Genomic DNA, 11,712 nt, shown 5'->3' on the forward strand with positions numbered 1-11,712 from the left:
GCTTTAGAATCCTCATCACCCTTAGTCTCCTCCTTACTGGTAAGGACATTTTGACAATCTTTAATGATTTCTTAAATATTCTTCTCCTCATCTGCTTCAGAGTTTGTATTGTTAATAGCTCTTTTCTCTCTTTGTGGTCATTGCTTCGAGGTGAGCCTATTGGAACACCTTGGGGTGTTATTATCATCTACCCATTCCTCCTCCAAGTCTACCTCCTATAGAATGACTTTATCTTTCTTAGTTTTGGTCGGTTCCAAATTAGGAGAGGAGGGATTTTTCTTTGATAAGGCCATAGAGTCAGAGATTTTATTGGGAAGGGTTGGAAGCTAACTCTGTTGTGAGTGGAGGTAGGTTCTCTTAGTTTCTTTATTCTGACCAAGGCCCAACAAGTCCATGGTATTAAGAACGGGTGCATGTGATATATCAGTACTATGCATAGTAATAGGGCGAGGCGGGCAAAGAGAAAGGTGGAAGTGATAAAGCCAAAAAATGAGGCCTTGGTGAATAGGGATGGAATTTTTTCCTTGAGATTTGGCATTATCCTTTGCTTCCAAAACATTATTTTCAAGAGAGTGAAGGAGGAAAAAAGGAAAAGTTGTTGGTTGAAAATTTTGCAAACTAGAAGAGTTTACAAAATTGTGGTTTCAACCACAGAAACATGAGATTAAATCTCTCTTAATTTATAAGGGAAGACCCCCCCTACAATTCACTAATCTACTTCATAAAATAAGATACAAGCTTCAATTACTAATTTAACTTGGGTGGTACATCATCCTATCCTCTTTCTTAAAGATAGATGTTATTCTTTTCCTCCATTTTCAAGAAAGAATTTATAATATAGACCATCAATAATTTTCTTACAATTTCTCTATTACAAATTAACTTAGAATGCAAGAGTAATACAATATTGATAAGAAAGAAGCAAATTTTACATCAAGGTGAAAAGTCCTCCATCACTTCTCTGGGATGAGAAAGAGTGCTCAAGCTCAAAGTCTTAAAATTCATTGTTGTCCCATCAACATCTTTTACAAGTTCTTCTGTAACCCAATGTGTTAATTAAGAAAATCAAGATAAAGAAAAAAGTTTTTAAACTGATTCTTAACTTCACTTATGATAATATTTTTCTGAAATGATAATATGAAGCTCAAAGTCTTCAAGTTATGATTTCCTTTCCAAGATGACACAAGAAAGCACAAAGTTTTTAAAGCATAATCTTAATATATCTCAGCTATTTAAATTAAACTTAAAAGTACCAATATGAAGCACAAAGTCTTCACAATGATATCACAATCACCGATTCTTAATTCTATTAACAATAGTCAAAATATGACACAAAATTCACAAACTAACAATTGTCTTTATGCTTTAACAATATTCTCTCAACACACCTTTACTAGAGTAAAATAAGAATTTATAATAAAAATGACACAAGTACAGTCTCACCATAAACCACAAATGAATCCAACACAAAGTTTGGATGCCAAAGCTTTTTCCTTATTTCATTAAGTTTGTAAATCAGAATAGAAACACAAAGTTTCACTTTTGCACTTCACTTCAGCAGAGTTTCATCATATAGATTAAAGATAATTGATTCTCTTACAATGAGCAACCTCTTACATACATACATACATGAGAGAGGTGCAACATGAAATTAGGAAAAACTATGACTAATTCAAAGAAGAGTTCTAATTGACTTCAGACTCATGCATTGCCTAAGAGAAAAAAATAAATATAAAATGACACTTCAAGACTCAATGTTTTATTAAAAAATGCATCTACTATGAAAATTACTAAGTGTCTTCAGACACTCCATTTTGATCTCACTTCATGAATTCCTCAAACTTTTGCAAATTGCTTCATCTATGCATGATCAGGTCCTTTAGTGTGACTTGTGATGACCTTGAACCAAGTGATTGAATATTCGAAGTTCATGTAGCATTTCTTGTGCTTCTTCATAAGCGAGGCTAGATCATCTAGATTGACTTGGATATCTACTAGCTTATCAATTGAGGATAGTGAGATTTTTTTTTATCGACCTCTTCACCAATTAGCAAAATGAAGTATTTGATGATTACATCAACCTGAAGGGGCTTCTGGTCCTCATCCAGAAAAGTGCAAGGAAGAGCTGATATCTTCTTGATGGTGTCTTTCCCTTTATCATTACATTCTTTTTGTAATTTCCTCAAATCTTTGATAAACATCTCTATTATGTTCATTTGATGTTCCAGAATCTATCTTTGCCCAATGTACATATACTGTGAAGGGATCACTCCATTGTCAACCAAAACATCTAACTAGAAATCTTCTAACTTCAACCAAGAATCAAAGTCCTTATCATGTGCTTCCAATTCATTAGAAAACAAATTTGAAGTTTTATTAATTTCAATTTTTACCTCCTCCAAGTTGTTTACAAGAGTAACTGTTGAACATAGGAGATGAGTTCCCCGACTCAGTAGTCTATCCATCCATTCACCAACTGTTCTCCCATGATAATTTACTTGTTCAACAACTTTCTCATCCACATAAAAAGTGATTGACTCAATTACCTCTGATGATTTGGTAATTTTGATCAATACCTCTATGAGATAATCATCCTTTTTCTTCAAGTTATCTTTCTTAACTTTCTCTTCATTGAACATCGCCGCAAGATGTTAGAAAGAAGTTTGATCACCTTCAACTATACCATCATGTGTTTGTTTTCCAAGATCAATTCTTTTAATGAAATAATCAGTAGATTGCACCTTATCCAAGTCTATATCCAGAGGAGGAATAGACATTTCCACATACTTGTTCTTTTATTTATCTATTCTCAATTTGGACAGAGTCTTGGCTTTTTTTGTGACCTTGGGCTTAATGGGTACCTATTGATTGAAATCAAAATCATCTAGAGATACATCCTATTTTTTTCCTCTTGGGAGTGTTAGACCAATTCCTGAGACTGAACACTAGTAGTAACAATTGGTGAAGTCAATCAATAGGTGAAGTCATAGTAACAATTCCAGGTGAATTTGAGATGGTAGAAACCCATGGAGGAACTTGGGTTTCTGATATGAAAATTTCAAAATCTTCCAACATGGAAGAAGTAACCTCAAACAAATTGGGGAGAAAAATAGTATCAAGGTTGTCATGAGGTGTATCAAGGGCAGATTCACTTGTGGAAGTAGAAGAAATAACATGGATTTCAAGAGATTGAGATGAAAATGACATAGTGGTACTCAAAGGAATAACATCAGTAACAATGATTGAATTAGTACCTATGATATCACATGATATAGGAGGAACACCTTTGTGTGTCTCTTGAGACTAGGAAGTACTTGGGATTAAAGGCAATCCCTCCTCATCAAATTCTCCTTCCTCTTGTTCCTACTAATTCTCTAGTTCATCTCCTTCTTGTTGTTGTTCACTTTCATTTTTTTTTCTTCTTATCCTTTAACTTCATCATGGAATCGAGTCTCTTGAAATAAAGACTCACCTTGAGTTTTACCCTTTCCAACAGTGAGCTTGAATTTAGGACCTTTAAGAGTTGTAGAATCATGTTTGTTCTTGGTTTTTAATTCAAAATTTCTTCCCTTAGGCCCTACACCATCTTTTTCAAATGATTCAGATTGGAAAGGCTTAATTTGAACACCGTGTAGATTTAACCAAGCAGTGGTATTATCAAGAATCCTTTGGAACCTTGCCCTTATAGAAGTATTCTCCTTTTGAGAACATTTTGAGATTAACGTAAATGAAATGAATGAAAGGAAAGGTTCTCCTTTTGAGGGAGATGTTGAATTATGATTGAAAATGAAATGATTATACCTCTTTGTGAAGTTTTTCTTGCCTCCACATGGAATTAGGGTTTCATCAAATAGGATGTAGATCTCTACTTCAATGCTTGATCCTTGACTTTATTATTGCTCCAAGGCTTGAAGGAAGATTGAAGATGCTCACTTTCTCTTGAATTCTTGATTTCTTGAGTGCTTGATGGATGCATGATCAGATTAATTGGCTAATTTTTTGACATAGGCTGACATGGAGAGGGGAATCCCACCTAAACTTGAATTGGGAAAAAGGGTTTAAAGATGGCCCAAAATGAGGGGGACCAGGGTGTGGTGCCCCGATCTTTCCCTATTTTGGGGATAGGATCAAGTGAAGAACAAGTGCAAAGTCAATTTTTTGGCATTTGTGATGCGTATGAGCATAATCAGGTCTTCAGTTAGGACAAGGGGCGTAAAAAATAAGATGAACAACCAAATGCAATTGAAAATTGCAAGGGGTGCAATTTTAGGACGCTACATTTAGCCCCCACTTTAGCAAGAGTGTGAAGTCAATCGTACTCTCAGTAAAGTACAAAGGGTTTAGATTGAAAAACTTTCAGCAAGTCGTTAAGGAGGCAAGATACACCAAGCATCTAGTGGACTTTAGGATCTCACAACTTTAATGAAAAGGTAAAAGGGAAGACCATGAGAGAAAGAAAGAGAGAACCATGACTGCAAGTGGTAAGGTTCTCTTACTATGAGTCATGAAAAGAAAGATACCAAAAATTACAAAGCAAAAGCTAAGTAACTTTAAGTATCAAGATGTGTGTCTACCCCAACTATAATGACAATAATAATACCTCTAATTGAAATCTCAATCTGAAGTTTGGACATTCATATGGTAGATTTTACTATTCTCATGGCTGGTGTTCATTTAGTTGTCAATCCAGGAACGTAAAACTTGAAATGGGTCTGCAATATATATGCACTAAGCTTCTTAAATGATTATTCTTAATTACTGTAAGAAAGGTAGGAATGGAAATCATAAAGACTAAATGAAAGCTTTACAAAACTCTGCTGAAATTATCTAATGGAAATAACAGGAATCACACTGTTCTGCCTTGGCTGCAGGAACAGTCAAAGGATCTATTTCCAGTGGCTACAGTAACAACCCAGTCATGAACTTCTACTGCAACTAAGTAAAAACTAACTTCAATAATCATAAACACGGGATCACTCACCAAGTGGGCCCCCTTGGATGAGTGATATCAAACTCTCAACAAAGAACTATTAATAGATCAGAATAACATATTTTTATTCATTTCTTCCTGAAAGATGATTACATTTTCAAAGAGAGAAAAATTTAGAATACTTGACAAAAAATCTGCTCAATCCCTTTCCATCTTGTGTAGCCCTCAGAAAAGAAGGAAGAGCTTATTATAAAGAAAAGACAGACTACAATGGACAACTCCAGTTACGCCTAGAAGAAGAGGCAGATAGCTATCAGATGAAGGGGATAACAGAGAGCTTGGCTACAGGAACTGTGGATCTGAAATTGAACCACAGTCTTTGCATGCCAAAGAGATATTTTGCAAATTAAACATGCACCAAAGTTAAACTCCCATGGTGAAGTAGAACTACTTCGATTATGCCATAGATTGCGCTCACTTGAATCTCCTTCAATTTGACCTCCAGCTATCTGAACGTGATTCTCTAGTCCTTAAGCGCGAAAGAGAATTCTCCACCACAACATCAATTATTATCTGCACTAAAATAGAAACAATATACAAGGACATGCATATGTATCTTACTTAACTAATGCATTCATTAACTCACCTATGAAATCATCCTAAATAATCCGCATATCATAGGGACAAACCATTTGGCTACAGGAATAAATTGGCATGGCTGTAGGAATTAACAGACAAGGTTCAAAAATGATTTCTTAAGTTCAGTTTTAAAACTTGGATTACATATAGTCAATTCACAATATTTTACTATCACAATGCAACCCAAAAGATACCAAAAACCTAAGAGTCCTGATAAAAAACATGTCAATACACCGACTTATCATGCCCCCCAACTTTAAGGGTTTGCTACTCTTGTAGCAAAAGGAAATTTTTTGATTTTTGCTGAAACTCTGAAATCACCAACAGTGTCCTGTCTGGTTCCCTTGGAAGGCAAATTCTAATAAAATCCCTTCATTTTCTCCAACCTGGACCATCTAGCTGTTTCTTCAACATTTGCATTATAATTCTGTTCTATTGGTTGGCATGCCAAAAGTGGCCACATTAGGATAGGAGGTTGAAAGATTAATGGTAACCAATTATTAGATTTCTCCCTTCCTAGCTGTATGTACTTGGAGGCTATCTGTATAGCTGCATGAAAATTTTGTAATGAGTAGGGTTCTCCCAGTTTTAAATGATCTGGTAGATTATTCCAGCGTTGAGTTTGTCCCTCTAGTGCTGTTGTCCTATGGGTTTGAACTAATTGCTCATACGCTTGATAGACTTCCTCTCTCATTGGAAGTACTATCTTACTAACATCATCTCTTATTAGCAACTTTTGCCAATCATAATACAGAACCCTGGGTGCTTCTGATTCCCTCCTCAATGGCAATGGACAGTCAGGTTCCAATTTTTCAAACTCCCTAGCTTGTGGTCCTATAATCATTTCATTTTGTATCCAAGACATTAGAGCTCTGAGATGGATATCCCCAATGTACAACAAAGGATTCCATTCTCTGTCCTGGGGTACAACATAATTATGTAAATATAATTCACATAATAGGTTCCTTACAAAATGTGGGGAGGTTTGATAAGCATGATAGAATTCCTCAGGTGTTTCCAAGGATGGATTAAGGTCCCTTACTATGTGGTTTAATCTGAAATTCAGATACCGTTCTTTCAAGTGCACTGCATAAATTCTTGGGGGAGCCCTACACTACATTATCTCAGGAACCATACCATAAATCTCTTCTACCTTAGTCTCCAATTCTTTAATTCTATTATCTTTCTTCTCAATCTCTTTTTGCTGCTTATTAATTATCCCTTGCAACCTATCCTTCTCTATTTCCCATTGCCTAAAGAATGTTAAAGCAATTGATAAGCTAGTTAGGGATGAAGGAGTTCTTATGGGTCCTACCTTAGACTGTGGGATTTCTTCAATAACTTCCTCATTCTGGATTGGCATATTTCCCATGTTTTCTTCAGGTTGCCGTGGAACATCATCAATAATCTCCTCACATTGCAATGCCACTGAAGCCATATTTGCAAGCTTATCCATTACAATTTCTTCTTGGATTTCTTCTCCTACAAGATTTTCTTAAATTTCCTCTTCTGTAGGGTTTTCTTGAATTTCCTTCTCTGCAGGGTTTTCTTGAATTTCCTTCTCTGCAGGGTTTTCTTCTTTTGAAGTTTCTACTGCAATCACCTCTGCTGGATTACTCACTGCTTGAGTCTTCTATGTCCTCCTTCTTGTTCTCCTCACATACACTTTTGAAACAGAAGTAGGAGTTTTTGTTTTTGCTTGACGCCTCTTGGCTGTAGGAGGGATATGCACTTCCTATGGCCGGATAACAAATTCTTTATCTGTTTCCTCTTTTTCCAATTCTTTTCCTCCCCTCTGCAAAATAGGTGAACCTTCTTGAAGAGAGGTAGAGGGTTGTCCTTCATTTGACTCTGCTTCAATATTTTCTTCTAAAATAATTGCAGCTCCTTCAACAACCAACAAACCCTCATCTTCACAAGAAAGACCTTCTGCAACTATCTCTTCTTGAACCGGTAGATTATTTTCAATATGGGCTTCATCTACCCTAAATTGTAGAATATCTTCAAACACGCCCCATTCCATCTATGAAACATCTCTTAGGAACCGTTGTACCAGCAACTTCACCATTCCATGATGGCTAACAGAGTGATTTCCATATTTTCTAGTCTCCTTAGCACTTATAGAAATGAGATGATACAAGAAATTTGGGACATTAACTTGGCAGTCACGATGCAGATGACTAAGTAACTTGAAGTGAGGTGAATGGAGATTTGAATGCTTTCCTTCATAGGTAATATATTTCATAATATACAGAGCTACCTGAGGCCAATGTGTTGGGAAAGAAACCCTTCTAGTCCCTTGCCTATCCACCATTAAGGGTCTGTCAGTAGAAATTGTGAACTCTACCCTGGCACTCCTTGCATCCTTCGATTCTGGAAAGAGTTCTCCTTCTTGCAGCAACCCTGTGACCTCTGCAATTCACTGCTCTGTAGCAATTACCCTCAACCCCTTAACTGTAGCTTCTCCTTTGTCAAAAGAATGCATAAATTCCGCAGCTATTTCATCATTGAAATCCCTAATCTTCAAGAAATAATCCAGCCAGTCGTGGTTTTGGAAATAATGCACACAGACAACATCCTACAACAACCCTTCATGGATAGTTGGTTCATGGTGAATCAGATCACCACCCATCTTTTACTCTGATACTTCCGCAGCTTCACCAAAATGTTTGATAGATTCACAAAGGCTAAAATCTACATATCTTAAATTTGGTGGCATAACTTATTATTCACTCGTGTGAAATAATAATCATCATAAGTAATGTCAGTTAGGAGATCAGTTTGGGATAATAAATCTTACTGGGAAAAAGGACCATAAAGTACCTCCCAACTTAACCTAGCACGTGTCCACACAGGCTGTAGAGATTTCAGGTTTGAAGTGGATTAAAACAGGATCAAAATCATAATGAACTAATAAATGCAAAATTAAAATAAAGTACAATATACACGTACCTGCAATTGGGCGAAAATGATGGCGAAATGAAATGAAGTGACAGGTAAGAAAGTGGGATGAAGTGTAGTGGATGGAATTTTATGTACAGAGAACAATATTTCTCATGGAAATATTTGATTATGAGTGATATCAAACTCTCAGCAAAGAACTATTAATAGATCAGAATAACATATTTTTATTCATTTCTTCCTGAAAGATGATTACATTTTCAAAGAGAGAAAAATTCAGAATACTTGACAAAAACTCTGCTCAATCCCTTTCCATTCTGTCTAGCCCTCAGAAAAGAAGGAAGAGCTTATTATAAAGAAAAGATAGACTACAATGGACAACTCCAGTTACGCCCAGAAGAAGAGGTGGATAGCTATCAGATGAAGGGGATAACAAAGAGCTTGGCTGCAAGAACTGTGGATCTGAAACCGAACCATAGTCTTTGCACGCCAAAGAGATATTTTGCAAATTAAACATGCACCGGAGTTAAACTCCCATGGTGAAGTACAACTACTTTGATTATGCCATAGATTGCGCTCACTTGAATCTCCTTCAATTTGACCTCCAACTATCTGAACGTGATTCTCCAGTCCTTAGGCGCGAAAGAGAATTCTCCACCGCAACATCAATTATTATCTGCACTAAAATAGAAACAATATACAAGGACATGCATATGTATCTTACTTAACTAATACATTCATTAACTCACATATGAAATCATCCTAAATAATCCGCATATCACAGGGACAAACCATTTGGCTGCAGGAATAAATTGGCATGGCTGCAGGAATTAACAAACAAGGTTCAAACATGATTTCTTAAGTTCAGTTTTAAAACATGGATTACATATAGTCAATTCACAATATTTTACTATCACAATGCAACCCAAAAGATACCAAAAACCTAAGAGTCCTGATAAAAAACATGTCAATACACCGACTTATCAATGTGCAAGAGAGAGAATCATTGAGTGGAGTGTATGCCCCCACATTAAAGTGATTGTGTATGCTTCATCGAGAGCAATTGCTTAAAGGTAGGATACATCAAAAAACACAAGCACGTTCTCACAATAATTTAGCCCCCAAGAGAGGACAAATCAAAGGATAATGATCACAAAACACAAAATAGGAGGTGGTTTCATCTAACTTTGGGGTCGGTATGATTTTTTTGATAACTCATGTATATCATTTATATATATGCATAGAATTTTCCTCATCCCCCAAAGAGAGGAAACCACCATGGAAGAAGGGAACACATGTGTCCTTTGAGTCAACATGGAAGAGACCAAAAGAACTCTCAATGCTTTGCATACTCTTTAAGTAGACAGCACTAGGGACAACAAATAGAAGAATCGAGAGTCAAATAGAATACTGTCACAAATAAGAAAGAGAGGAGAGAGAGAGAATCTACGATGCTAATGAAGCTAATCAATCACATCATTTGACCCTCGATCTTTCTCATCATTGTTTTAGGAAGGTGGAAAACACATAAGAAGAGCGACATCGAGCATAGTAGATGGAGCTATCAAAAGTTCCAAACAAGGACCATGCTCTAATGATGGATCACTTTGTCTGTTATTAGAAGATATGATTAATGCTTTTGAAATTTGTTTAGATAAATCATTGTCAACATCAACATATTCATATTCATCATCAGAAATATTAGGATCAACATTTTCATTATTAACAACATTCTCACCTATTTCTTCATCAAGATCAATAAAAATAGGAGCTATAATAGGAATAAAACTTGAACCATCATTTGTTTTAAGTATTTTGTGTCTTGGAAAATTAGGTTAAATATCCTCATTAGGAGAAAATATAATTAAGTCAACAGTTGGCGTCTTGGGAGAAGAAATGGTTTGGGAAGAAAGTACACAAGCTCGAACATGGCATCTCTATTAGTGTTCTCTTGCACAATGGTTTTGTTTAGTTTTAGCTAGAGGTTGTGAAGGTTTAAATTCATTAGGTATGGGCTTGTTTTCTTCTTTTAATGAAGGATGAAATGGGTTGAGGTCTTTTAGGTTGAACAATAGGAGAGGCCGGTCACTTCTCTTTGTAAGATGTAGGAGGCATAACTACACCATATAAAGGAGGAATGGGGGGAGTAGGAGGGAGACCGGGTCCATCATGAGGAGGAGGAATAGGTCTACCTTTAGGAGGAATACCTTGACACTTGCGAGGAGGAGCATTTCTATCCTTGGGAAGAAGATTAGACTCATCCATAAGAGAAGGAATAGATTGTTCTTTGGGAAGAAGATTATTTCTTTCCTTGGGAGGAAGAGTAATCTTATCCTCAAGAAGAGGTATATGATCATCATGAGGAAGGATAAGTGTTTGATCTCTAGGTTTACTCAATGAAAAATTCATCTCATTTTTCCATTTTTGATATGACTTAAAGAGAGCATCACTTCTAGGTTGAAGAGGTTGGAATTGTTCGGACCAAAAATAATCAAGACAAACATCTCCACGCCTCACCGTAGGTTGATATATGCTAACAGTTATGATTTTTTCATTATGAGGAAATTTCAAATTCTTATGAACAATAGAAGCGGTTGCTTTCATGGAAGAGAGACAAGGATGTACTAACTTCACACAAAATTGATTGGATGTGGGAATGATAACAAATTTAACATCTAAGCACTTAGTGCCAACATAAATAGGAAGTATGATAGAACCAATAAAAAGACAAGAGAAGCCATGAAAAAATTTAACTACCACATCATTATCATCATATATCACTTGATGCAATTGCAAAGTATAAATAAATTCTTCAGTTATCACATTAACCATGCAAGCTAGATCAATAAGAACTCGACAAGAAGGTATGCCTTTGATTTTTGCAGTGATGTAAAGTGGGCCATCGGGTGCTTCAATAGTCTCACTAGGATCAAATGTAATGCACAAGTCCTTAGGATGCTCTTTTTTATCTATAAGGCTCACCACATTATTAGACTCAAGGCCAACATCATTAGGAGAGAAGGCAAGATGATCGGTCTCAATGACATTAGTGGAATGGGAAGGTAAGGGATCAGTGAAAATTTTAAGATTTTGATTAGGAGGAGCTATGGATTTGTTTCCTTTATCATTCACACCTGAAATAGATATGGTATTGTTATCAATCAAGTCTTGAGTCTTCTCAAATAATAACACTTTTTAGTGTCATGACCGGGTTGACGATGGTATTGGAAAAAGACTTTAGC

The sequence above is a fragment of the Cryptomeria japonica genome, chromosome 5 (genome assembly GCF_030272615.1).
Source record: "Cryptomeria japonica chromosome 5, Sugi_1.0, whole genome shotgun sequence".
Lineage (NCBI taxonomy): Eukaryota > Viridiplantae > Streptophyta > Pinopsida > Cupressales > Cupressaceae > Cryptomeria > Cryptomeria japonica.